This window comes from Acinonyx jubatus, chromosome B2 (assembly GCF_027475565.1).
Source record: "Acinonyx jubatus isolate Ajub_Pintada_27869175 chromosome B2, VMU_Ajub_asm_v1.0, whole genome shotgun sequence".
Lineage (NCBI taxonomy): Eukaryota > Metazoa > Chordata > Mammalia > Carnivora > Felidae > Acinonyx > Acinonyx jubatus.
Genome location: NC_069385.1, coordinates 127,679,023 through 127,704,538, shown reverse-complemented (window position 1 = coordinate 127,704,538; position 25,516 = coordinate 127,679,023). Strand labels below are relative to the sequence as shown.

Here is a 25,516-nt window from a genome sequence, read left to right as displayed (position 1 = left end):
AAAGGATCATAAGAGACTACTATAAACAATTATACACCAATGCATTTGACAACCTAGAAGAAATGGGTAATTTTCTAGAAACATAGAACCTTCCAAGACTGAGTCATAAAAATAAAAAATCGGAATAGTAATAATACTGCCAAGGAGATTGAATTGTTAATCTAAAACCTCCCAAAAAACAAAAGTCCACAACTGAATGGCTTCACTGGTGAATTCTACCAAACATTCAAAGAATTAATAGCAATCTTTCTCAAGCTCTTCCACCCTATGTTTATTGCAGCATTATTTAGAATAACCAAGATATGGAAGCAGCTCAACTGTCCATTGATAGATGAGTGAATAAAGAAAATGTGGTATGCATGTGTATACATATACACATACATACACACAATGGGATATTATTCAACCATAAAAAAAGAATGAAATCTTGCCATTTGCAACATGGATGGAGCTACAGACTGTAATGTTAAGTGAAAACATCAGTGAGTGAAAGACAAATACCATATAATTTAACTCCTGTGTGGAATTTAAGAAGCAAAACAATTAAGCAAAGGGGAAAAAAGAGAGGGAGAGAGAGAGAGAAACCAAGAAACAGACTTTTAACTATAAAGAGCAAACTGATGGTTACCAGAAGAGAGGGGGATGGTGGGATGGGTTAAATAGGTAAAGCAGATTAAGAGTATAGTTATCATGATGAGCACTGAATAATGTATAGAATGATTGAATCACAATGTTGTCCACCTGAAACTAATATAACACTGTATGTTATCTATACTGAAATTTTAAAGACAATAATGAATCAGAGCACCTGGGTGGCTCAGTTGATTAAGTCCAACTTCGGCTCAGGTCACAATCTCACAGTTCATGGTTTTGAGCCCCCTGTTAGGCTCTGTGCTGACACCTCAGAGCCTGGAGTCTGCTTGGGATTCTGTATCTCCTGCTCTCTCTTCCCCTCCCCCACTCGTGCTTTGTCTTTCTCTGTCTCTCAAAAATAAAGAAATGTTTAAAAAAACTCGTAAAAAATAATAATGAATAAATAAATACATAAATAGGATGAGATTTTGCTAATTGTGACAACCTGGATGGACCTAGTTAGTGAAATAACAAATACCATATGATTTCACTTATACGTGGAACCTAAAAAAAAAACAAAAGAATAAACAAACAAAAAGCAGAAAGATACCCCAAATTATAGGGAACAAACTGATATTGCCAGAGGACAGGAGTGAGGAAATGGGCAAAATGGGTGAAGAGAAGTGGAAGATACAGGCTTCCAGTTATGGAATGAATAAGTCATGAGGATAAAAGACACAGCATAGGGAATATAGTCAATGGTGTTGTAATAGCGTTGTATGGTGACAGATGGTAGCTACACTTGTGGTGAGCGTAACGTTATGTGTAGACTTGTTGAATCACTATGTTGTATGCCTGAAACTAATGTAATGTAACATTGTATATCAACTGTACTCCAATTAAAAAATGCATTACTGAAAAACTGAAAAAAGAAAAAAAAACGTTTCCAAAATACAGAAGCAAAGAGAAAGATTTCAGACTTATTTTATGAGGCCAGAATGACCCTGAAACCAAAGCCAGACAAAGACACCACAAGAAAAAAATATATATAATATCCCTGATGACCAGAGATACAAAAATCTTCCACAAAATATTGGCAAACTGTATTCAACAATACAAAGGATCATATACCATGATCAAGTGGGATTTACTCCAAGGATGTGAGGATAGTTCAACATATGCAAACTAATCAATGTGATACACCGCAATAATAAAATGAGGGATAAAAATTATGTTATCATCTCAATAGACAGAGAAAAATCACTTGACAAAATTCAACATCCATTTATAATAAAAAAAAAATCTCTCAACAAAGTGGGTATACAGGGAACGTACATCAACATAATAATGACCTTGTATGACAAGTCCTCAGCTAACATATTTCAACAGTGAAAAGCTGAGAGCTTTTCCTCTAAGGTCAGGAACAAGACAAAGATGTCCACTCTCACTACTGTTATTGAACATAGTATTGGAAGTCCCAGCCAGAACCATTAGGCAAGAAAAAGAAATTAAAAGCATCTGAATTGCAAAGAAAGACGTAATACTGTCACTTTTGGCACATGACATGATATTTTGTATAGAAAAACCCTGAAGACTCAACCAAAAAAATCTGTTAAAACTAATAAACGAATTAAATAAAATAGGGTATAAGATAAATTTACAAAAATCTGTTGCATTTTACATACTAATAACTATCAGAAAGAAAAATTAAGAAATCAATCTCATTCATGATTGCATCAAAAAGAATACCCAGGAATAAATTTAAGGAGATAAAAAATCTGTACATTGAAAACTCGAAGACATTGATGAAAGAAAATGAAGAAAGCACAAACAAATGCGAAGATAGTTCATGCTGACAGTTTGGAAGAATTAATAGATAAAGTGTCCAATTTACAGATTCAATATAATCTCTATCACATTTTCAATGGCATTTTTCAGAGAAATAGGACACACACACACTCCTAAAATGTGTATAAAACCACAAAAGTCCCAGAATAGCCAAAGCAATCTTGAGAAAAGTACACTGGAGACATCACACTCCTTTATTTCAAAAAATATTACAAATCTTTAGTAATCAAAACTATATTTTATTGATATAAAAACAGACACATGGATCAACAGAACAAAATGAAGAGCCCAGAAATAAACTCATACATATACGGCCAATTAATTTATGACAAAGGAGGCAAGAAAATGCTACAGGGACAGGACAATACATGGTGTTGGGAAAATGAGAGACAACCACATGCAAAAGAATGAAACTAGATTACTGTTTGCACTTACACAAAAATTAACTCAAAGTGAAGGCTTGAATGTAAGACCTGAAACCATAAAAATCCTAGAAGAAAACAGGCAGTAAGCATCTTGATATGGGTCTTAGCAATATTTTATATCTGACTCCGAATGCAAAGGCAATAAAAGTAAAAATAAACAAGTAGGACTATATCCACCTAATAACCTCTGTACAGGAAAAGAAACCATCAACAAAATGAAAAGGCAACCTACTGAATGGGAGAAAATATTTACTAATCATATATCTGATGAGGGGTTAATAGCCAAAATATATAAAGAACTCATACAACTCAACAGCAAAATCATCATCATCATCATCATCTAATTAAAAATGGTCAGAGGATCTGAATAGACATTTTCCAAAGAAGACATACAGATGACCAGCAGGCAAATGAAAAGATGCTTACCATCATTAATCATCAGGGAAATGCAAATCAAGACCACAGTGAGATGTCACCCCCCACTTGTTAGAGTGGTTATCTTCAAAAAGACAAGATGGGGCGCCTGGGTGGCACAGTCGGTTGAGCGTCCGACTTCAGCCAGGTCACGATCTCACGGTCCCTGAGTTCGAGCCCCGCGTCGGGCTCTGGGCTGATGGCTCAGAGCCTGGAGCCTGTTTCTGATTCTGTGTCTCCCTCTCTCTCTGCCCCTCCCCCATTCATGCTCTGTCTCTCTCTGTCCCAAAAAAATAAATAAACGTTGAAAAAAAAATTCAAAAAGACAAGAAATAACAAGTGTTGGCAACAATGTGGAGAAAAAGAACACTTATGCACTGTTGGTGGAAATGTAAATTGGTTCAGCCACTATGGAACACTGTATGAAAGTTCCTCAAAAAATTAAAAACAAAACTACCATATGATCCAGCAACTTCATTTCCAGGTATTTATCCAAAGAAAATGGAACGCTACAGTTGATGCTTGAACAACACAGGTTTGAACTGTGTGCATCCAGTTATACACAATACACTATTACAAATGTATTTTCTCTTCTTTATGATTTTAGCTTACTTCATTATAAAAATACAGTGTATAATACTTATAAAAACATGTATTAAGCAACTGTGTTATCAGTGAGGCTTCTGGTCAACAGTAGGCTATTATTAGTTAATGTGGGGGGAGTCAAAGGTTATACATGGGTTTTCAACTGTGCAGGAGGTCAGCATCCCTAACCCCTGTATTATTCAAAGATCAACAGTAATTTGAAAAGTTATATACACCCCCTATTCATTGCAGCATTATTTAAAATAGCCAGATATGAATGTAACCTAAGTCTCCATTGATGCATGGATGGATAAGGTATTTGGAATAAGAGAATAAAATCTTGCAATTTTGCAAAAACATGAATGGAACTTGAAGGCATTATGCTAACTGAAATAGGTCAAACAGAGGAAGATAAATACCATATGATCTCATATGTGCAATCTAGAAAAACAAAATAAGCAAAAAAATTAAAAAAAAAACCAAGCTTATAACAAATTTGTGGTTGCTGGGGCAGGGGGTAAAATGGGAAAAAGGAATCAAAAGGTACAAACTTCCAGTTATAAAATAAGTCATGGGATGTAATGCACAGCATGATGACTATAGTTAAAAGTATTGTGTATTCAAATTTGCTAAGGGAATAAATTCTAAAAGTTCTTATCACAAGAAAATTAGCATCAGGGTATGTGCATCAAACTAGGTTATGAAAGAAAGCAAAACTATATGCAGAAATGTTTTCTTTAATTTGTATTTAAAATATTATATTCCTTATAAAAACAAAAAATATAAGACCCAATTTTTAGGTTATAAAAATTACATACAAGGGGCACCTGGGTGGCTCAGTCAGTTGAGCACCAGACTTTGGCTCAGGTCATGAACTCATGGCTTGTGAGTTCTAGCCCCACGTCAGGCTCTGGGCTGACAGCTAGAAGCCTGGAGCCTGCTTCGGTTTCTGTGTCTCCCTCTCTCTCTGCCCCTCCCCCTGCGCACTGTCTCTCTTTCTCTCTCAAAAATAAGTTAAAACAACATTAAATATTTTTAAAAAATTTTTTTAACGTTTATTTATTTTTGAGACAGAGAGAGACAGAGCATGAACGGGGGAGGGGCAGAGAGAGAAGAAGACACAGAATCGGAAGCAGGCTCCAGGCTCTGAGCCATCAGCCCAGAGCCCGACGCGGGGCTCTAACTCACAGACCGTGAGATCGTGACCTGAGCCGAAGTCGGAGGCTTAACCAACTGAGCCACCCAGGCGCCCCTTAAATTTTTTTTTAATTACATATAGTAATTATTTAAAAACATTGAAAATGTGAATAAAAATCAGCTAGATGCTAAAAAAATCATCTCCAAAAGTAAATGAACAGGAATTGCTATAATAATTTTAAAAGAGAAGAACAATGAGAACTGCTCATATGGCATGAGACAATGTTAATAGATCTGTGGAAAAGTAAAATAGAACTTTGGATAGAAGCACAGCCACATGTCTATCTGGAAATTTGGTCTCTGAGAGCAGACATACAGTCACTGTAAATCAACAGAGAAAGAAGAAAAATTCAACAAATTGTGTTGGGACACTGGCTCTATACTTAATGGAAAAAAAACCAAACAATTTCTATCCCCCACCAAAGCCAAAGTAAATTTCAGATGCAAAGTCCTAAATATTAAAAGCAAAATTATAAATTAATAGAGAATTATTTTGTAACTGAAATGGAGAATGTCTTTAAGGCAAAACACAAAAGATTTATAGATATGAACCCATAAAATTAATATCTCCTCTATTAAAAAGACACTTAAAAGTTAAATGACAAATTATTACTAGATGAATGTAAATAACAGTTAAGGAATTAATAACTATAATAAATACAGACTTACAGTGACTAGTAAATAAAATACAAACAACCAATAATAGATGGACAAATGATATAACATATAATTCACAGAAGAAATATTATAGTTTAATTAAATACATTAAAATTTGCTTAGTTTCACTGATGTTGAGAAATTAAAACAATTAGATTTACTTTTATCAAAACAGATATGATTAAAAATCTATTTGAGTTTGATGGTATGTTCTGATGAAACTATAGAGAGACCAGTATTCTCATACAATGCTATTGGAACATAAGTCAGTGTGGTTATTTTCATGGCCATTTTGGAAATAATTTATTAAAGTGAGAAATATTCATTCTCCATGATCCTTCATTTTCTCTTTTCAGTATCTGTTTCAGAAAAAATTGTTTTGTGAGGCAATTTTAAGCACACAACAGAGCACCTAGCCCATAATGGGCACTAAAAAATGTTGATTGTTTAGGAGGATTTATTTCACTTTTAGACACATAAATGTGAAAATGAAAATGAAATGAATGCAGAAAATGAAACATATTTTTCTCTATTACTGAGCTAATGAGGCTTCAGTTCTTACGAATGGAAGAAAACAATAGTCAATTCAAATTGAGCTTTTCAAAATAAATTCAGCTTATTTTTGGTGAGCACTCAGTGGATTTACATTTTTTTTCTCTTTCTCTTCACCTTTCTTTCTCCCCATAGATGGAACTTATTCATCATCTGGGAATCAATTACCTGACCTGCAGTCATGAACGTATAACATAAGCTTCTGGGAGATGTAGGATTCCTACAGGTCTTTGGTAATTGGCAGCATCTACTGCAGCTACATCCCATAGGACATAATTTCTAGGCAATAGTGATGGCATGGCATCTCTACATGGCTATTCTCCCTTCCATTTTCCCCTGTATGGTTGATGTGGGTTTTTACCTTAAAAAGTATTATAACACTTAGAAACCAAATTAAAATGGGGCCCAGATAAAGGGAAAATGGTATAGAAGCTTAGGCCAGCTGGTTTGGGGAAGAATGGCTTGTTTTCCACCACTTTTGTGTTTTGTGTTTTTGTATCCTTCTTTCTCCACAGAAGGAAAGATAAGATCCAGAAGGCAAACCTAAGGTGTAGTTTCAAGGAGATGGAACAAAGAACAGGCTATTTGGTTGGCTTCCAGTCTATGTCTTAGGATGACGGGGTAAACATAGTGTTTGAGGCTTACCTATTTTTTTAGCTTAGTTTCCCAGGATAGAAAATCAAATAGGAACTTGAGACCCAAGCCTCAGGTATGCCAAGTATGTGTTTTCATGGATTATTCTTGGTATGATGACTAAGACTCTGGAAATTTCCATCCTATCGCTGCACAGAGACATGAAAAACAACAGGCTCTCACAGTCTCATTGCTATGATCTGAAGATTCCTTGTTTAGTCAGATGTTGAAGCAAATCTCTGCTTTGGACCTCTGTTTCAGGTCTGGAGATAGAGGGTCTTGACTATATGATCTATAAAATTGTCTTTAGTTCTAAATACTGCACATCCAGCTTTTAAATGAAATGACATAATGGTTAGATAAGAACACTTTAGGTAATCTGTCAGGTTCAGTGGTTTAAATTTTATAATTTCTGGAGTAGTCATTCCTAGAGGTATAAATTCCTTTCCATGGAGATTCTGAATTCTTCCTTGCATTGATGAGCAGAAACTTCTCTATAAAGAAGACAAACTACTTGATTTTCAGCAAAATTAAACCTGGGTTTAATTATGATTCTTGAAGACTATATGACAGCCAAAAAAAAGCTTTTATAAAAGTGACTTGTGAGACATCTGGGGAAGATAGCAGAGGAGGAAGACCCTAAGCTCACCTCGTTCCACAGATACAACTAGATAACACCCACATCAGTGTAAATAACTCAGAAAATGACCCAAAGATTGACAGAAAAAACTCTCCACAGCTAAATGTACAGAAGAGGTGAGGTCAAAGAGGGTAGGAAAAGCAGAGACACAGTTGGGAGCTAAGTGGACCAGTGGAATTGCCCACAGAGGGAGGGATGGCACAGGCACAGAAGGGGGAGAAAAATAGGCTCTCACACCAGAGAGCCCACACAGGGCATCCACCCAGGAGAGGCAAATCCCCATATTTGACTTTGAAAACTGAAAGGGCTGAATTTCATGAGTTCTTACAATCAGTGGAGCTTCACACTTGGAACTTTAAAAAATCAGCAGGCTTGGCTCTGGGAGAGCTAGGAGGGTAAGAGGAAACCTAATCCTCCCCTTATAGAGACAACACAACAAACAGCCCTACAGATATACAGCATAGAAGCAACAGTTTTAAAAATGCCTGGGGTATATGGGAGGGAGATTTGTTTACTAATCTTAGAGCATGTGCTGGAGGGGCAGGGATGTTAGGAGTCTTCTCCATGAACAAGGAGTTGGTGGACACCATTTTCCTCTCCTACCTCTAACATAAACACGTGGACACCTACATAAATCAGCTCAGTGCCAACACTTGCTACTTAACTTACTAATAGCATGCCCTGTCCCCACATTCTCCTGTGGACCTGCCCCCTCCAGCCAGGCCTCTGTTCCATGTCCCTTCCCACAGCAGATCCACCAAGCCTTATTAGTACTGCTGCCCCACAGCCATCTGCTTCTGCAGATCTTCCCCCTCTAACCTGCCCTGCCTGGTTCCCACTGTCTGCAGGTCTCCTCCTGCAGTGGACCAGCAAAAACGTTGCTAAGGCCACATGCCCTGCCCTAGCCAACACAATCTTGGCTGAACCCTATCTAAAGCAATGCCATGAGCCTGGTGGTGTGTAAGCAGCCCCAGTAGGGGCCAGCACCACTCCAAAGTCCCTGCCCATGGAGAGGGAAAAATAATCACACACAACAATCAGATTAAGACTCTAACAGTGGGCTGAAGGTAGACAAGTAGTTTGACTTCAGGTCCCACCCACCAACAAAAGTTTTTCAGGGCAGAACATTGTTTGGTGTTACTGCATCTCTGGCAAATGCCTGGTCTGACTCATCTCAAGCCCAGGGTGACCCTAGACTGGACCACTAACAACACAGGGAGTAAACCTTGCCCATAACACACAAAATAAATTATTGCAGATGACTGGACTGAAGGCAAACATGGCTCAGCCACAATAGTAGGGTGCACACAGCATACATAGGAGATACCCCAGAAGGGTCAGGTTCTAATGAACAAGGGATGTTGCACTGCAAGGCACTACTAGACTTCTTCTTTATAAAGCCAGTATTTTCAAAAGCAGGAGATAGCTGGTTTTCCTAACACATAGAAACAGACACAGAGTATTAGGCAAAATAATGGGACAGAGGAATATGTCCCAAATAAAGGAACAGGACAAAACCATGGCAAGTCACCTCCTGGAAATGGAGATAAACCTTATAGAAAATTTAAAGTAATGGTCCTAAAGATATACATTCAACTTGAGGAAAAAAGTGGAGGATCTCAGTGAGACCCTTAACAAAGAGATGGAAAACATAAAAAAGAACAACCAGAGATGAAGAGCTCAATAACTGAAATTAGAAATACACCAGAGTGAATAAAAATAATAGACTAGAGAAAGTGGAAGAGCAGATTGGTGACCTGGAGGACAGAGTAATGCAAAATAATCAACTTGAACAGAAGACAGAAAAATAATTAAAAAAAATAGACTTAGGGAACACAGCAACATTATGATAACATTCACATTATAACATTCACATGATAACATTCACTTTGTAGGGATACCTGTACAAAAGAGAAAAGGGGGCAGAAAATTTATTTGAATAAATAATAGTTGAAAACTTCCTGAGTCTGGGGAAGGAAACAGAAATCCAGATCCAGGAGGCACAGAGAGCACCCAAAAAAACCAACCCAAGGAAGCCCACACCAAGACACATAGTAACTAAAATGGCCAAGGGTAGTGATGAAGAGAAATTTTTTTAAAGCAGCAAGAATAAATGAAAACAGTTACACCAAGGGAAACCCCATAAAGCTATCAGCTGATTTTTAAGCAGAAACTTTGCAGGCCAGAAGAGAATGGCATGATATATTCAAAGTACTGAAAGAAAAAACCAGCAGCCAAGAATACTCTACTAGCAAGGTTATTGGTCAGAATAGAAAGATAGATAAAGTCTTTCCCAAACAAAAGTTAAAGGAATTTGTTCACTACATCAGTCTTATAAGAGATTTTAAAGGGGACTCTTTGAGTGGGAAGTAAAGACCATAAGTGACAGTAAGAAAAGTAGAAAGTGTAAAAGCAGTAAACTAAGTAGATCTATAAAATTAGTCCAGGGATTCATAAAATAAAAGGAAGCATGAAACCACATACTTAAAACATGGTGGGGGAGAAGATTATAGAATGGGTTCAAACTTAAATGACCATCAATTTAAACTAGACTGCTACATACAGAAGATATTATATACAGGGGTGCCTGGGTGGCTCAGTCAGTTAAGTGTCTCACTCAGTTTCGGCTTAAGTCATGATCTCACAGCTCATGAGATCAAACTCACATTGGGCTCTGTACTGACAGTGCAGAGCCTGCTTGGGATTCTCTCTCTCTGTCTCTCTCTCTGTCTCTCTCTCTCTCTCTCTCTCTCTCTCTCTCTTTCTCCCCCCCCCCCACCCCCTGTCCTTTGCACACACACTCTCAAAATAAATAAATAAACATTAAAAAAAGATGTTATATACAAACCTAATGGTAATCACAAATCAAAAGCCAGCAACAGATACGTAAAAAATAAATAGAAGGGAATCCATGTTTATCGCTATGGAAAGTAGAAAGGAACAGAGAAGAACTAGAAAAACAACCATAAAACAAGTAACAATGGCAATAAATATGTATCTATCAATAATTATTGTGAATATAAATTGACTAAATGCTCCAATCAGAAGACATAGGGTGATGGAATGGATAAAAAAGTGGGACCCATCTATATGCTGCTGACAAGAGACTCATTTCATGTCTAAAGACACAGGCAGATTGAAAGTGAAGGGATGGAATACCATTTATCGTGGAAATGGAAGTAAAAGAGAGCCAGGGTAGCAATACTTATATCAGACGTAATAGGCTTTAAAAGTGACATGAAACAAAGAAGGATACTATATAATCATAAAGGGAACAATCCAACAAGAAAACATAACAATTGTAAATATTTATGCACCCAACATAAGGAGGGAAGAATAGGGTAGAAGTAGGGAGATAATAAAAATTAGAGCCAAAATAAACAAAATAAATAAAATAGAAACTTAAAAAAACAACAATAGAACATATCAATGAAACCAGGAGCTGGTTCTTTGAAAAATCAACAAAACTGGTAAACCTTTAGCCAGACTCATCAAGAGAGAGAGAGAAGACTCAAACAAAATCAGAAATGAGAGAGGAGACATAATAACCAACACTACAGAAAGAAATACAAAGAATTATAAAGGAACAATATGAATACTTGTAACAAATTGGACAATATAGAAGAAATGGATAAATACTTAGAAACATATAACCTCTCAAAACCGAATCAGGAAAAAACAGAGATTAATTACCAGCAATGGAATTGAATCAGTAATCAAAAAGCTCCCAAAAAACAAAAGTCCAGGATGAGATGGTTTCACAGACAACTTCTACCAAACCTATTCTTCTTACAATATTCCAAAAAAATAGAAGAGGAAATAAAGCTTCCAAATTCATTCCATGAGGCAGCATTACCGTGATACCAAAACCAGATAAAGACATCATGTAAAAAGAGAACTACAGGCTAATATCTCTGATGAATATGGATGCAAAATTCCTCAACAAAATATTAGCAAACCAAATCCAGCAATACATTTTAAAATTTCATTCACCATGATCAACTGGGATTTATTCCTAGGATGCAAGTGTGGTTCAATATTTGCAAATCAACCAATGTGATGCATCATATCAATAAGAGAAAGGATAAAAACCATATGATCATTTCAATAGATTCAGAAAAAGCATATGACAAAGTAGAACATCCATTTATGATAAAACCCTTAGTAAAGTAGGCTTAGAGGGAACATACTGTAACATAATAAAGGACATATATGAAAAACCCACAGCTAACATCCTACTCATGATGAAAAACTGAGAGCTTCTCCCTTAAGGTCAGGAAAAAGACAAATCCACTCCCATCACTTTTATTCAACATAGTACTGGAAGTCCTAGCCAAAGCAACCAGACAACAAGAAGAAATAAAAGGCACCCAAATTGGTAAAGAAGAAATGAAACTGTCACTATTTGCAGATGACATGATACTATATAGGAAGCCTGAAAACCCCCCACTAAAAAGCTACTAAAACTGATAAATGAATTCTGAAAAGCCGCAGGATATGAAATTAATATACAGATATACATTTCATTTCTATACACTAATAATGAAGTAGCAGAAAGAGAAATTAAGAAAACAATCTCATTTACAATTGCACCAAATAATAAATAGTAATAAAATAATAAAATACCTAGGAATAAACTCAACCACAGAAGTGAAAGACCTGTATTCTGAAAACTATAAAACATTTATAAAAGAAATTGAAAATGACACAAATAAAAAGATATATCATGCTCATGGATTGGAAAGACAAATATTGTTAAAATATCTACAATACCCAAACTGAACTAAAGATTTAATGCAATCCCTATCAAAATATCAATAGCATTTTTTCACAGAATTAGAACAAACAATACTAAAATTTGTATGAAACCAGAGAAGACCCTGAATAGTCAAAGCTATATTGAAAAAGAAGAACAAAACTGGATGTATCACAATCCAAGATTTCAAGGCATACAACAAAACTGTAGTAATCAAAATAGTATGGTATTGGCACAAAAATAGACACATAGATCAATAGAACAGAATAGAGGACCTAGAAATAAACCCACACTTGTATGGTCAATTACTATTCAAGAAAGGAGGCAAGAATATGCCATGGGGAAAAGACAGTCTCTTCAACAAATGATGATGGGGAAACTGGACAGCTACATCCAAAAGAATACAGCTGGACCACTTTCTTAAACCATGCACAAAAACAAATTCAAAATGGATTAAGGACCTAAATGTGAGACTTGAAACCATAAAAATGCTAGAAGAGGCAGTAATTTCTCTAACATTGACCATAGCAACATTTTTCTAGCTGTCTTCTGAGACAAAGGAAACAGAAGCAAAAATAAAATATTGGGACCACCTCAAAATAAAAAGCTTCTGGAGTGTCTGGGTAACTCAATTGGGTAAGCTTCCAGCTCCTGATTTCCACTCAGGTCATGATCTCACGGGCTTATGAGTTTCAGCCCCACGTTGGGCTCTGCGCTGGCAGTGTGGATCTTGTTTGGGATTCTTTCTCTCCCTATCTCTCTGCCCTTCCCCTCCTTGTGGTCTCTCTCTCTCTCTTTCAACAAAAATTTTTTAAAGATAAAAATAAAAAGCTTCTGCCCAGCAAAGGAAACAACCAAGGAAACTAAAAGACCTACTGAATGGGAGAAGATATTTACAAATGACATATCTGATAATGATTTAATATCCAAAATATATAAAGAACTTATATGACTCAACACCCCAAAATCAAATAATCCAATTAAAAATGGGCAGAAGACATGAACAAACATTTCTCCAAAGAGAAATGTGTCTGTATGGCCAACAGACACATGAAAAGATGTTCAACATCACTCATCATCAGAGAAATGCAAATCAAAACCACAATGAACTATCACTTCACACCTGTCAGAATGGCTAAAATCAAAAACACAAGAAACAGCAAGTGTTGATGAAGATGTGAAGGAAAAGGAACCCTTGTGCACTGTTGGTGGGAATGCGGAACTGGTGCATCCACTGTGGAAAACAGTAGGGAGATATCTCAAAAATTAAAAATATAATCTTTATCAAATTAATTAATTAACTAATTGAATTAATTGATTAAATTAAAAAAGAATTTCCATAGGATCCAATAATTCCATTACTGGGTATTTAACCAAAGACTATGAAAAACACCAGTTTGAAAAGATATGTATTAACCCCTATGTTTATTTCAGCATTACTTACAATAGACAAAATATGGAAGCAATTCAAGAGTCTATTGATAGATGAATGGATAAAGATGTGGTATACATATACAACAGAATATTACTCAGCCATAGAAAAAAGAATGAAATCTTGACCATTTGCAACAACATGGTTGGATCTAGAGAGTGTGATGTTAAGTGAAATACTGCAGTCAGAGAAAGACAAATACCATATGATTTCACTCATATGTGGAATTTAAGAAACAAACGAACAAAAGAAAAAGAAGACAAACCAAAAAAACAGACTCATATAGAGAATAAACAGATGGTTAACAGAGGGGAAGTGGGTAGGGGGATGGGTGAAATAGGTGAAGGAGATTAAGAATATACTTATCTTTTTTTAATGTTTATTTTTGAGAGAGAGAGAGCGCAAGTGGGGGAGGGATGGAGAGAGAGGGACACAGAATCTGAAGCAGGCTCCAGTCTCTGAGCTGTCAGCACAGAACCCATGAACCCATGAACTGTGAGATCATGACCTGCGCCAAAGTCGGACGCTTAACCGACTGAGCCACCCAGGCGCCCCAAAAGTACACTTATCTTGATGTGTACTGAGTAATGTATAGAATTGTTGAATCATTATATTGTACACCTGAAACTAATTTAATACTGTATGTTAACTATACTGGAATTGTGAGCAGATCTCATCTAATATAACTTTATTGCTTATTGAAATCCTACAGCTGGAGACAACAAGGTCATACCTTCTGATTATGTTCAGCTATGTCTGAGGACAACTGTATTGCAGTTGTGAGCATATTACTCTGATCTTTAAAATATGTTACTCCATACTTTCAAGTACTAACAAAAACTTTAGAACTGTATCTCAAAACGGTCCTTTCTCTTGCAAAAGTTTTTCATCCTCAAATCTCCTAGCAGTGAAATCATCTGAGAAACAAGGAGGAGTTGGTCATGTTTAAACTGGTCTGCAGCTAACCCAGAACATAGATTTCTTTTTTCTGTTAACTGCTTCCTGATAGTGTTCCACCCTGTGTTATGGAGACCAATTATATTAAAGGCTTCTTAATATAGTTTCATTAACCAGAGACTTTTCTTGAAGGTCAAATTTGATCCAGCCCAGAAGTACAAGTCCTGAAGCACAATTTCATCTAAGAAATCTCCCAAATGTTGACCTGGTTATAGAACTCAAATATCTATCCAATGATTGTCAGACCTATAGAGACATATACTTTAATAATCTTAACAAATTTATCAACTGCCTTAGTTTTAGAAAACACAAGAGCTATCAGAAGCTATTATTAATCATCATCATCATCATCATCATCATTATTGGAAACCTTTACAAACTGAGGACCTCTTTGTAAATTTCTATTCAGGACCCTCTATTTAGTTAGCTTTAGGATATGATAAAATTCTTTCAGTATATGAATTCCAAAAAAGTGACTGATTGATAGCAATTTCTTCACATGCTTCAAAGAAGCCACAAAAAAAAAAAAAGGTTTAGGAATTACACTTCTCGTAATGGATGAGGAGTTTATGTAGATCAATTCTTCCTCAGGTAAGAAAAACAAAATGCAAAATATGAACAATCTGAGATCCCTGCAGAGGGACTAAAGCAGAAACTGTAGGGGAGTCCATGCTTGGAAAAATGATATGGCAGGAAGTGGGTTTCTTGTTTTTCTCACCTAAGTACAGGTCCCAGTCAGTGACCTAGAAGGCAGCTAGAATTAAGATAGGAAGGAAGCAGCCATTTTATGATTGAGAAATCAGAAGACCAGAGTTTTGGTTTTACCCTAGCCACCAGAAAGTGAAGGGAGAAATCTTGGAAAGGAAAGAGCCATAGTGGGAAGCTACAAATTCTATAAATAAAATCTGCCCACATCTTCAGCATGCATGCAAAGGTTAGATCCCAAGAAGCCCATAAAAAACTGGAATAACTAGAGATTTCAGCCATTTCCCACTGAAAGGGAGACAGAATTTGGACTTTGAGTTCAGTTAAGTTAACTGACTGCCAAGACAAACAAACAACAAAGCAACGCTGTGTGGAGGAACACAACACAATTGATGGTCTCTACAATACATTATTCATATAATATCCAGGATGTAATCAAGGATTACTACACACATAAAGAAACAAGCAAAGATGATCTATGCTCTAAAGAAAAGGAATTAATGGAGACTAATTTTGAAATGACTCAGATATGGAAATTACTAGACAAGAAGTTTAAAGTAGTTATTATAACCGTGTTCAAAAACATAAAAGAAAGTACGGTCATATCAAATGAACATATAAGATATCTCAACAGAGAAAAGAAACTATTAAAAAAAACCTAATGGAAAACTTGTTAAATAAATTTTCTGAAGTAATAAATTCACAGATGGATTTAACAATGAATTGGAGATGACATTAAGAAAGAGATCAACAGAAACAGATTAATAGAAATTAATCCAATCTGAAGAGTGGAGAGAAAACAGATTAGGGGGGAGAAATTAACAGAGCCTAAATGATAAAATATCCAAAGTCTTAACATGCATGTAATTGAAATCTCTGAAGGAAAGGAAAGAATGAGTCATAAAAAAAATATTTGAGGAAAAAGAGACTAAATTTCCTAAATTTGGTTTAATAAGCCCCACAAAATATGTAAGTATGTTCCATACTGGAAATTATATTCAGTTGCTTCCTAAAAGAACTAAAAAGTGGATTGAAACACTAACTTGTCAGGTTAGACTTCTTTGAAAAAAGGATATTATTCTTAATGCCAGATGACATTTTATTTGGGTAGCATAAAAAACAGGCAAGGTATGTACAGTCTTGCAAGATACATGATTTGGTGCAATAAATAAAATTTAAACCAGATATAAGTAAACAATTAGAGACACCTAAAACCAGAATCGTAACAACAATAACAATGACAATAACAATAGCAAACTAGTACTATAGAACCATGATGGTCTTTCTGGATATATCATATTTTATTAGGTTAAATTTCAAATTATCGCTGAAGAACTACAGGAATGAAGTCAACTGAGAGAATGTGATTTGTTAGTGAACTTCTATCATATCTAAAGTAGACTCGGAATTTGAGAGATATAAGGGAATTTTAAAGGTCATTGCAGTCAACAAAGTTAGTGAGGATGTTGAGGCCAGTGCAGGTCTTGAAGACATAAATCTCAATTTTACTTCTTGGTTATGTTACCCTGGGAGAGTTAGTTAATTTTTTCTCATTTAGAAAACAGATTTTTAAGGACACTGCATGAAGGATTTTAGCACCTACCAGTATTTGGCCCATTGTCCACAAAGTTAGCACCCATCCCTAGTGATTTTTACCAAGGCCACATAACTAGTTGGGTACTGATCTTAGACTCTACCATTCAGTGCTCTTCCTGGCCACATTCCCCACTCTTAAAAGATTCCTTCATTTCTTTATCCTTAGGGTCTAGGAACATAGTGTATTCAGAAGGCTCAAATGAGACATTACCCCTTTTTCTTTGGAATCCAGAAGTGGTTCCTCAAAGAAACTACTACTTAACCTGAGACTACGTTATAATTATCACACTTACATAATTATGATATTTATCATAGTATCAACTCTAATTATCTGGAAAGACAATTGTAAGGCATTTACATGAGAGTTACATCAAAATATAGTGAAAAGAACACTAGAGATCTTCTAATGTTACTACTTACTAACTGTGTGATCCAGTCAGATTCCTTCACCTTTTTTAGCCCTAGGTTTTCTCATCTGAAAAATGTGGATATGAGTCCTTGGCTCATCTATTTTACAGAGTTCTTGTGAAAGACAAATGAAATAATACATGGAAAGGGGTTCTGGAGATGATGAAGTGATATGTAAATGTGATTTCATGTTGCTCATTTATGAAAATTTTTGAAAAGTTAACAGCACAAATCAAAGACTGATTATTGTTCAAACCAAATTTGTTTACAGTGTGCTTCTTTCATGTCGGCACTCTTAGCATCTTTGGTTTATGTATGATAAATCATAAATGTGGCACCAGATGTTCCTTGGTCCCTGAGTTCTGGGAAGCATGTCAGAAAATGTCAGGGGTGACCACTGAGAAGCATTCAGAGTGCCTTAGTCGAGCTGTTGGTATCTAAGACTCACAGCAAAGAAGGCAGATGGTTTACCTATTTAGGGCTTGATTTATAATCCAAATGATGTTTAATCCAATGTGCTTATTTGTAAAAGTCTCTATTATGGTACAAGGCTTTCCAAATGAGTATAAAAATCCTTCAAGGATAATTATCTAAACACACATCTACAAAAATAACATGGTTTTTAATTCAATTAATACTTGTTATATTCTTTCCTCTGTCTTGTAAAGTGTGGTGGACTGTAGAACAAGCTCATCTTCTCAATCATCTGCCAAGTAGACTACGGTCTATGCTACCATATTTTCCTAAGTGATCTAAATTCCAAAGAAGAAGCAAAAGTTAAAAGCTAGGAACGGACATGTGACAATGTGTCCATCATTACTAAAAAAATGAAAAGATTTCTTTCAATTCGTGAAAAAACTCATCTGCATAACTCCAAATTGTCTCATAACAGAAAAGGCAAAATTCCAAACTGACCTTTATTGTCTTCAAGCTTTATTTTAAGTTATACGACCTCTCCATTTAACCATCTCCAAGTGAAATTCAAATTGGCCACCCTCCTTTCTTGAGCCACATAGAATAAGGCATGTACTTACTCTTTCCTCCATTAGGGCTGAAGGGTATTTGTGAGAAGGCTGGAAAAGGCACAAGCACAGTCTGAAGACATGGCATAGATTCTCATGGTTATGCTACACGAGTTCATATGTTAATTTGTCTTATTTTCATAAAAATGTGATTAAATATATATGTCTCCCTATACCCATAAGTGGAAGAACCATAATTGACTGCTCTCTCTGCATTTGGTGGACAGATCAGGAATGTGTCATCAAACTTTCTGGAGTCACAGACTCTTTATCCAGAAAAAAAAATGCACAAATATACAAAATTTTTCATTCCATTGATGAATGGAATGCTATCCGCAAGATAGCAATTGATCTCAGAGTCAGAAACCCAAAAGAGTGAGGAAGGCAATATCTTTGCTTCATTTTTAAAAAAGATCCATTATGTTCTCCTCTTACCCTGTACATGCTGTGTGCATGAAAGATCAATTTCCCATTAGTGTCTGACAGATGGGTGCATGATCAAGACCAGTGGGTCCCAAACACATTCAATAAGGATATCATTTTCCATATTCCTCAACATGTGAGAAAAAATGAGCACAACCAGAAGGTGTACCTTTTGTAGGGTAGAATTTTTATTCTTTCTCATCTTCTCTTTCCTTCTTTTTCCTTTGGGGAAGAACAAGATGTTCTTAATTAACAAAATAACACCTGAAGCTATTCCATAGGAAGTTACCAATATTGGCTAAAAGAGATGGTTTTGATGTGGTTTTTATTTATTTTTTCTGCAGATGCTCCCCTCTAAGGAATCTGAAAGACCTCAGGCCTCCTCCCTCAAAGCGTAGTAAGGACATGGCTTTGGAGCCAAGAGCAATGCTCAGAACTTTGGGAACCTGGTGAGACTCACCTAGGGTGGACCTGGACCCTGGGAAAAGTAAGCAAAGGAGGGGAAGCAGTAAGGAGTGTTTGGGGAAGTGAGGTGAGGGATAAGGGGAAGCAACATCAGAGAGAGGGGGGGAGCCCCCAATTAGTTCTTTATGAGATGAGTAGCAGCTTGAAAGGAATAGCTAGAAAAAAATGCTGTACACCATTATAGAAACTCTCTATATATGTGATTATCATATAGAGAAGAGAGTTTCCTTTCTGGTAATGAAATGAACTAGCACACTGTCCCAAACATGGCTTTGTTGGTGAGAAGATGGCAATCTATTTCTTGAGGAAGACCCACTGTTATTTGGGTAGTATGAATGCTTTCTTCACTGGGAAAGACTTCCTATTAAAGCAAAATCATCTGAATTAAATGGTGCAAACAGTTTGCAAACTTGTAGTGGACCTGAACTAGAAAACATCTAAAGTAGCTGAGGTCAAAAACAGGGACTTGTTTGGTCCTAGGCACTCAGACGACACAGGCTTTGGTGCAGACATGGCCAAAGCCAAGAACCACACCACACACCACTGATCATGAAAATGGCACAGAAACAGCATCAAGAAACCCCAATCACAAAGACAGGAATCTGTTAAGGGGGTGGACCCCAAGTTCTTGAGGGATACACACTTTGCCAAGAAGCACAAGAAGGGCCTGAAGAAGAGGCAGACCAACAACACCAAAGCCACGAGTGCATGTGCCAAGGATATAGAAGCCTTTGTCAATCCCAATGGGGTTAAGTCCAAGATCCCAAAAGGCAGCAGCCACCAGCTCAATCAACTTGCTTACATTGCTCACCCCAAGCTCAGGAAACCTGCTTGTACCCACATTGCCAAGGGTCTCAGGCTCTGTCAGCCAAAGGCCAAGAGCAAGGCTCAAACTAAAGCCCAGGCTGTAGCTCAGGCTCTGTCCACCAAAGGCCAAAGGCAAGGTTCAAGCTAAAGCCCACGCTGCAGCTGCCACTCCAGCCCTGGCTCCTAAAGGTTTCCAGGTTCCCACAAGGGCTCCAGTCCAGAGGTCTCTGTTAGTTGATGTGAGGACAGATGGACTGCAGTGACCCTTGGGCTTCTTTCTGCATGAGGCTGGTGCCCTCCTGTGCTATTTGTACAAATAAACCTGAAGCAGAAAATAAATAAATAAATAAATAAATAAATAAATAAATAAATAAATAATAAATAAATAAGAACTTAGGCTCTGAAATCAGGCAAGTTGATTGAAATCCTATGAGTGCTCCTGGGCAAGTAACTTAATTTTTCACTTTATTTGATTAGTGGGAATAATCATGGTGGCATGGCATCTGATTGGGATGTGAACATCTAAAAGAAACAATTGCTTTGTGTGTTTTGGCAAGTAGTAAGCACCCAACAAATGTAAGCTGCCAATATTATCTTTTCTTATTCATTCATGACACATGTATTAATTGCCTACTCCCTTGCTAACTTGTAAGGACACAAAGATGAATGAAATGTAGTTTCTCTGCATAACAACCTCACAGCTTAGGTTCTTTCCACTGCTGAGATTCTAGACCAACTGGACACTGCTGGTGAGTCATTCTTAATACTTCCTCCACAGCGTGCTGCATGAGTACAGAGGAAAGACTAGCATGAATGAATATTTCAAGTACAATGAAATGAAAATTTCAAATGTCTGTCAGTAGGAACCAGAGAGCACCAATTCCAACTGGCTAGCTCCAGTAGGAAATGTGTTGGCTCATGTAACTTTAAGTGCAGAGTAGGGTCAACTTCAGTGCTAACTTTATCCTAGGTTCTGGGTCCATTTTTCCCGGAAGTCCTTTGACTCAGCTTTTCTCAAAATATTGGCGTCACTTCTAGAGTAATAGGGAGATCAGATTTGACATTCTGCACCCAACCAGATCCAGAGAAAGAGAGCAGAAGTTTTCTCAGGAAAACAAGTATAAACTTTCCCAGAACTCTTGATTTTAATGTTCCCAACTTGAGTCACATGCCCATTTCCGAACTGATCACCAGCAAAGGACTCTGATTACTCCTAGATCTGGGGACCTCATAGAAAGGATCCCAGAGGTGAAAGCAATGGTGCTTCCAATAGGTGTAAGGAGAAAATGACAAGAGCTTAGAATTCCTAATGGGAAAAACAGCTGCACATAGCCATAGTAAATGTCAGATGTTGAAAAGCATTTAGAGTTAATCTATTTAAATTCCTCAGCCTATTGAAAAGGAACTAAGACAAAATAAACTGAATCGTCCAAGGTTGCACAGACAAAGGTGGCCCAACTGTGACTCTAACTTAGGCATTATTATTTCAAATTTACAGTGCTTTTAACATCAGCCTATTTTTTTCCCACCTTAACTAATAAAAACAAAAACAAAGCAGCAATTCTGATTCTTTTCCCATTGCTTAGGGATTGCAACAGCTGGTGGAAACCATAACTTGGACTGAGGAGAAAAGTAAGTGTAGCTTATGTGTTATAACTTGTTTACAATACCTTTTAGTTTCTTTTGAGAATATAGATTATCTTTCAACAGTCTTGTCTTATGTAGTTATTTTTCCCTTTATCAATAAAATCTTAAAAGGACATCCACTGTCCTGAAAAAGAACTATAGTACCTGTGGAGGAAAGCTGTATTAATTTGTGATGACTACTGTTTTGTATCATAAACTTTTGTATCCTATTGAACCAATTTTATGCTGGCTGGATTCTTAGAGTTTCATTACTTTGTTGTGCAGAATTTTAAGAATGTTAGAAACAAGTTTCTTAATTTTAAGCTTTTGTTGAGTGTATTATTTCATTGTATTTGGGATGGATCCCAGGGTAACTTATTCTAGTGGTTGACTTCACATACTAAAGGCTTTATCCTTTAATTATTCTAAAAATAGCCACATACAATTCGGTGGACTCTTTAAAATCCCTATCTCTGAAACAGTCTGGGGAGAGGAATCAATGCATGCAGGGAGCCTCACTGGTATTCTGTTTTAGGCCAGCCACTGAATCTTTAATGTAAATCTTTAACCCTAAATCCTTATTGTAAAAAATCAGTCACTGGACCAGCAGACCAAATGACTGGCCTGTGACCATCAGGCTTCTTCCATCTTATAAAATATTCAAGTGGGATTTTAGTGTTACCACTATAAAGACATATGCAAAACTTATAATATTTTTTGGATACACAGTCCCATTGACTCTGTCTCAAATTCCACTAAGAAGGTTCTTGTTTTCATAGGGACAAAAAAAGCCAGTGTTTTAATACAGTATCTAGCTTGTGCATATTTAAATCATAGAACCTAAAAATTCCTTTCTTATCCTTTTAGTTCCTTCCAATGAACATTGTACCATTTCTAAATATTTGATGAAGGCAATAAAGTGGATTAGCCCTTCACACTTCAGTGACTTGTGGATTTACTCCCAGTTGGAAACATTTCTGTCCTAGGAATATCAAAATCAGTGACCTTTTATATGTCAACTTGTTTCTCCATCTGTCCCACAATGTAGATGTGAGAAATTGGGTTGATGCTATTGAACCATGCTTTCTTCCTTTTAGATGTCAATGTGATGATTCCTATATATTGAGCTTTTTTGGCAAGTTTTCATACGTGCTGCTTGCCTTCATTCAAGTAAAGATGCTGCCCAAGTGAGGAGTATAAGGATAAACTCTAAGATTTGTGATTCACTCCTAGCTCTTCTTTTCAGTGCATGTTCTCATAGTATCTTCTTTTTTTTAATTTTTAAAAATGTTTTTATTTATTTTTGAGACAGAGAGAGACAGAGCATGAGCAGGGGAGGGGCAGGCACAGAATCAGAAGTGGGCTCCAGGCTCCGAGCTGTCAGCACAGAGCCTGATGCGGGGCTCGAATTCAGAGTGTGAGATCATGACCTGAGCTGAAGTCGGACGCTCAACCAACTGAGCCACCCAGGCACCCCTCATAGTATCTTCTAATATTCTAGTTCTTTTGTGATATCAAATGAAATTATCTATTTTTTTTCCTAGCAAGGTAATTAATTCAAGTACAGTGTTATGCCTGGAAAAAAGAATGTTATAGGAAAATGTGTTTTAATTTTCTGAATTGTCGGCTTTTTCATGTGGGGTGTTGGACCATGTAGCCTATCTTAACCATAGTCTATGAAATACTGCTGTATATTTGTCAATAACCAAACTAGAGACTAAAGGGAGCAGATACATTCCTAATAATTTCTAAGATCATACACTTATTTAAATTAAAGGGGATTTGGACCAAGTAGGTCATTAACTCAAGACTTTGTTAGTAAGTCTTTTGTTAATTATTAATTATTTGTTAACTATTCTTTTAAGTTCATTTACTTATTTTGAGAGAGAGAGAGTGAGAGTGTGCACATGCATGCATGAGTAGGGAGAGGGTGCAGAGAAAGAGGGAGAGAGAGAATTCCAAGCAGGCTCCACCCTCAGCACAAAGCCTGACGCTGGGCTCCATCTCACAGCCAAGAGATCGTGACCTGAGCTGATATGAAGAGTCAGTCACTCAACCAACTGAGCCACCCAAGCACCCCATGATTTTATGTAATTATTTTTGAGCCTTGTATTTTTGGGTGGGTAGATGGGAAGAATGACTATCAGCCTATCAGTCTGTTTTCTGCATATTTTCCTTCCTGAACTTAACCCTGACTGTGGTACATATTACAGGTTACTTTTTGTCATATATGCTTCAAAAGACTGATGGCTCTGTACACTGTGCACCTTGAACATACACAATATTATATGTCAATTATAGCTCAATGAACCTGGAAAGGAAGAAAAAGACCGATGGTTTACTGTTTGGATTTGAAACTCTAGTTTTGAAAATTAGGTATCTCTGGATCCCAGCCTGGCTGTGTACCTCTTTCCTTTCTATCTAGTACTTGGTTTTTGGTTTCTGATCTGGATCATTCCCTTAGCCCCCATACCTCATACCCAGTTCAAAAGTAACCCTCCCAGATTATAACTCCTGATCCTAATGAGGCATTCCAGTGTCTAAAAGTCAACATGCAGACAGAAATTGTGTTCACCCATCTTGCCTTCCTTCCCTTGATTATAAACCCCTTTGCCGCCTGAGCATGTCTGGTCCCAACAATGGAATCTACTATAATCCAAAGCAAATGTTGATCAAAATTTACCAGAGGCACCGACTTGTAGCCCAAACATCAGACCAGCTCACCAGTGTGTTTTATTTGGTCAGAAGCATGTTTCAGGAAAAGGTGAGTGTGTTCAGGCCAGGCATGGATTCTCAGGTTTTGAGTATGAGTTCCTGCCTCTCCAGTAGTCTTAAATCACACTGCATTTATATAATTTGCTCGTCCCTGAAGGTATTTGAAATTGAGATTGTGAAGCCTGGCTTTTACCATCCAAATATTTTATGTTAATCCTGTTCTATTTTTTTGTTTGATTGTTCTTTTTTTTCTTTTTTAAGAAAACTCATTATTTCTAACCTGAAGCTTTCCTGATATGATGATGTCATCACTGCTTCCACACTTGACATGACGTTATTTTATTCTTGGTGATTATATGAAGACAAACATCAGTGGCTGGATATAATGACCTCTCTTTTATCTTGTGTATATAAGCAGTTCTAACTCATTAAAGACTGTGAGCATGGTGGCTTACAGTCTGCAACTCCAAGAAGTAAGCTTTTGGGTCAATTTAGAATGATAAAATATAGAGAAGTCGTGTGTGGCATAAATGTTCTTCCCATCCTTTAAAGAACAATACAACATTATTCTTTGCTCTTTGATTATTTTAGTGTATGTATCAATTAGAATTGGGTTTGGTTGCCAGGGTTTAGAAAACAATAACAAAAATAACAGTACTTTAAACTGGACACCTGTTTATTTTACTCTCACCTAAGGGTCTGACAAGGTGGTCCAGGACTAGGAGCCATGAGAGCTCAGGCTTTTTCTAATTTGCTGCTTCTTTCACTATCCTTAAGGCTTCTGCCTTATTCATGAGGCTGCTTTAGCTCCAGCCATAGTGTTCACATTCCAGCCAACAAGAAGGAAATTAGAATAACAGAGGATGCACTCCACCTTTAAGGACTCACACCAGACATTTTATACACATTTCCATTTATTTCCCATGGTCCAGGGTTCCATCACCTGGCCATAAGTAGCTTCAAGAGAAGTTGAGAAAAAAAAATACACATGCCCAAACATACTCAGCATGTCTGAAGTCAAAACTGAAAAAGTCCTACTTTCCAGGTGTATTGTTTATTTTAATAATATCTGTGTTTATT

The 25,516-nt window shown here is 36.7% G+C and overlaps 1 long non-coding RNA gene across 1 annotated transcript in view; it reads left to right on the top strand.

Annotated features, from left to right (window-relative positions):
• The window catches only part of LOC128315677 (uncharacterized), a 68,852-nt gene extending 43,943 nt beyond the window's left edge, over positions 1-24,909 (top strand). The window contains exons 3-5 of the long non-coding RNA XR_008298707.1: positions 19,168-19,310; positions 21,682-21,727; positions 24,698-24,909. This is a non-coding gene — a long non-coding RNA (uncharacterized LOC128315677). The remainder of the gene's footprint in view (positions 1-19,167; positions 19,311-21,681; positions 21,728-24,697) is intronic.
• The last annotated feature ends 607 nt before the right edge of the window (positions 24,910-25,516 follow it).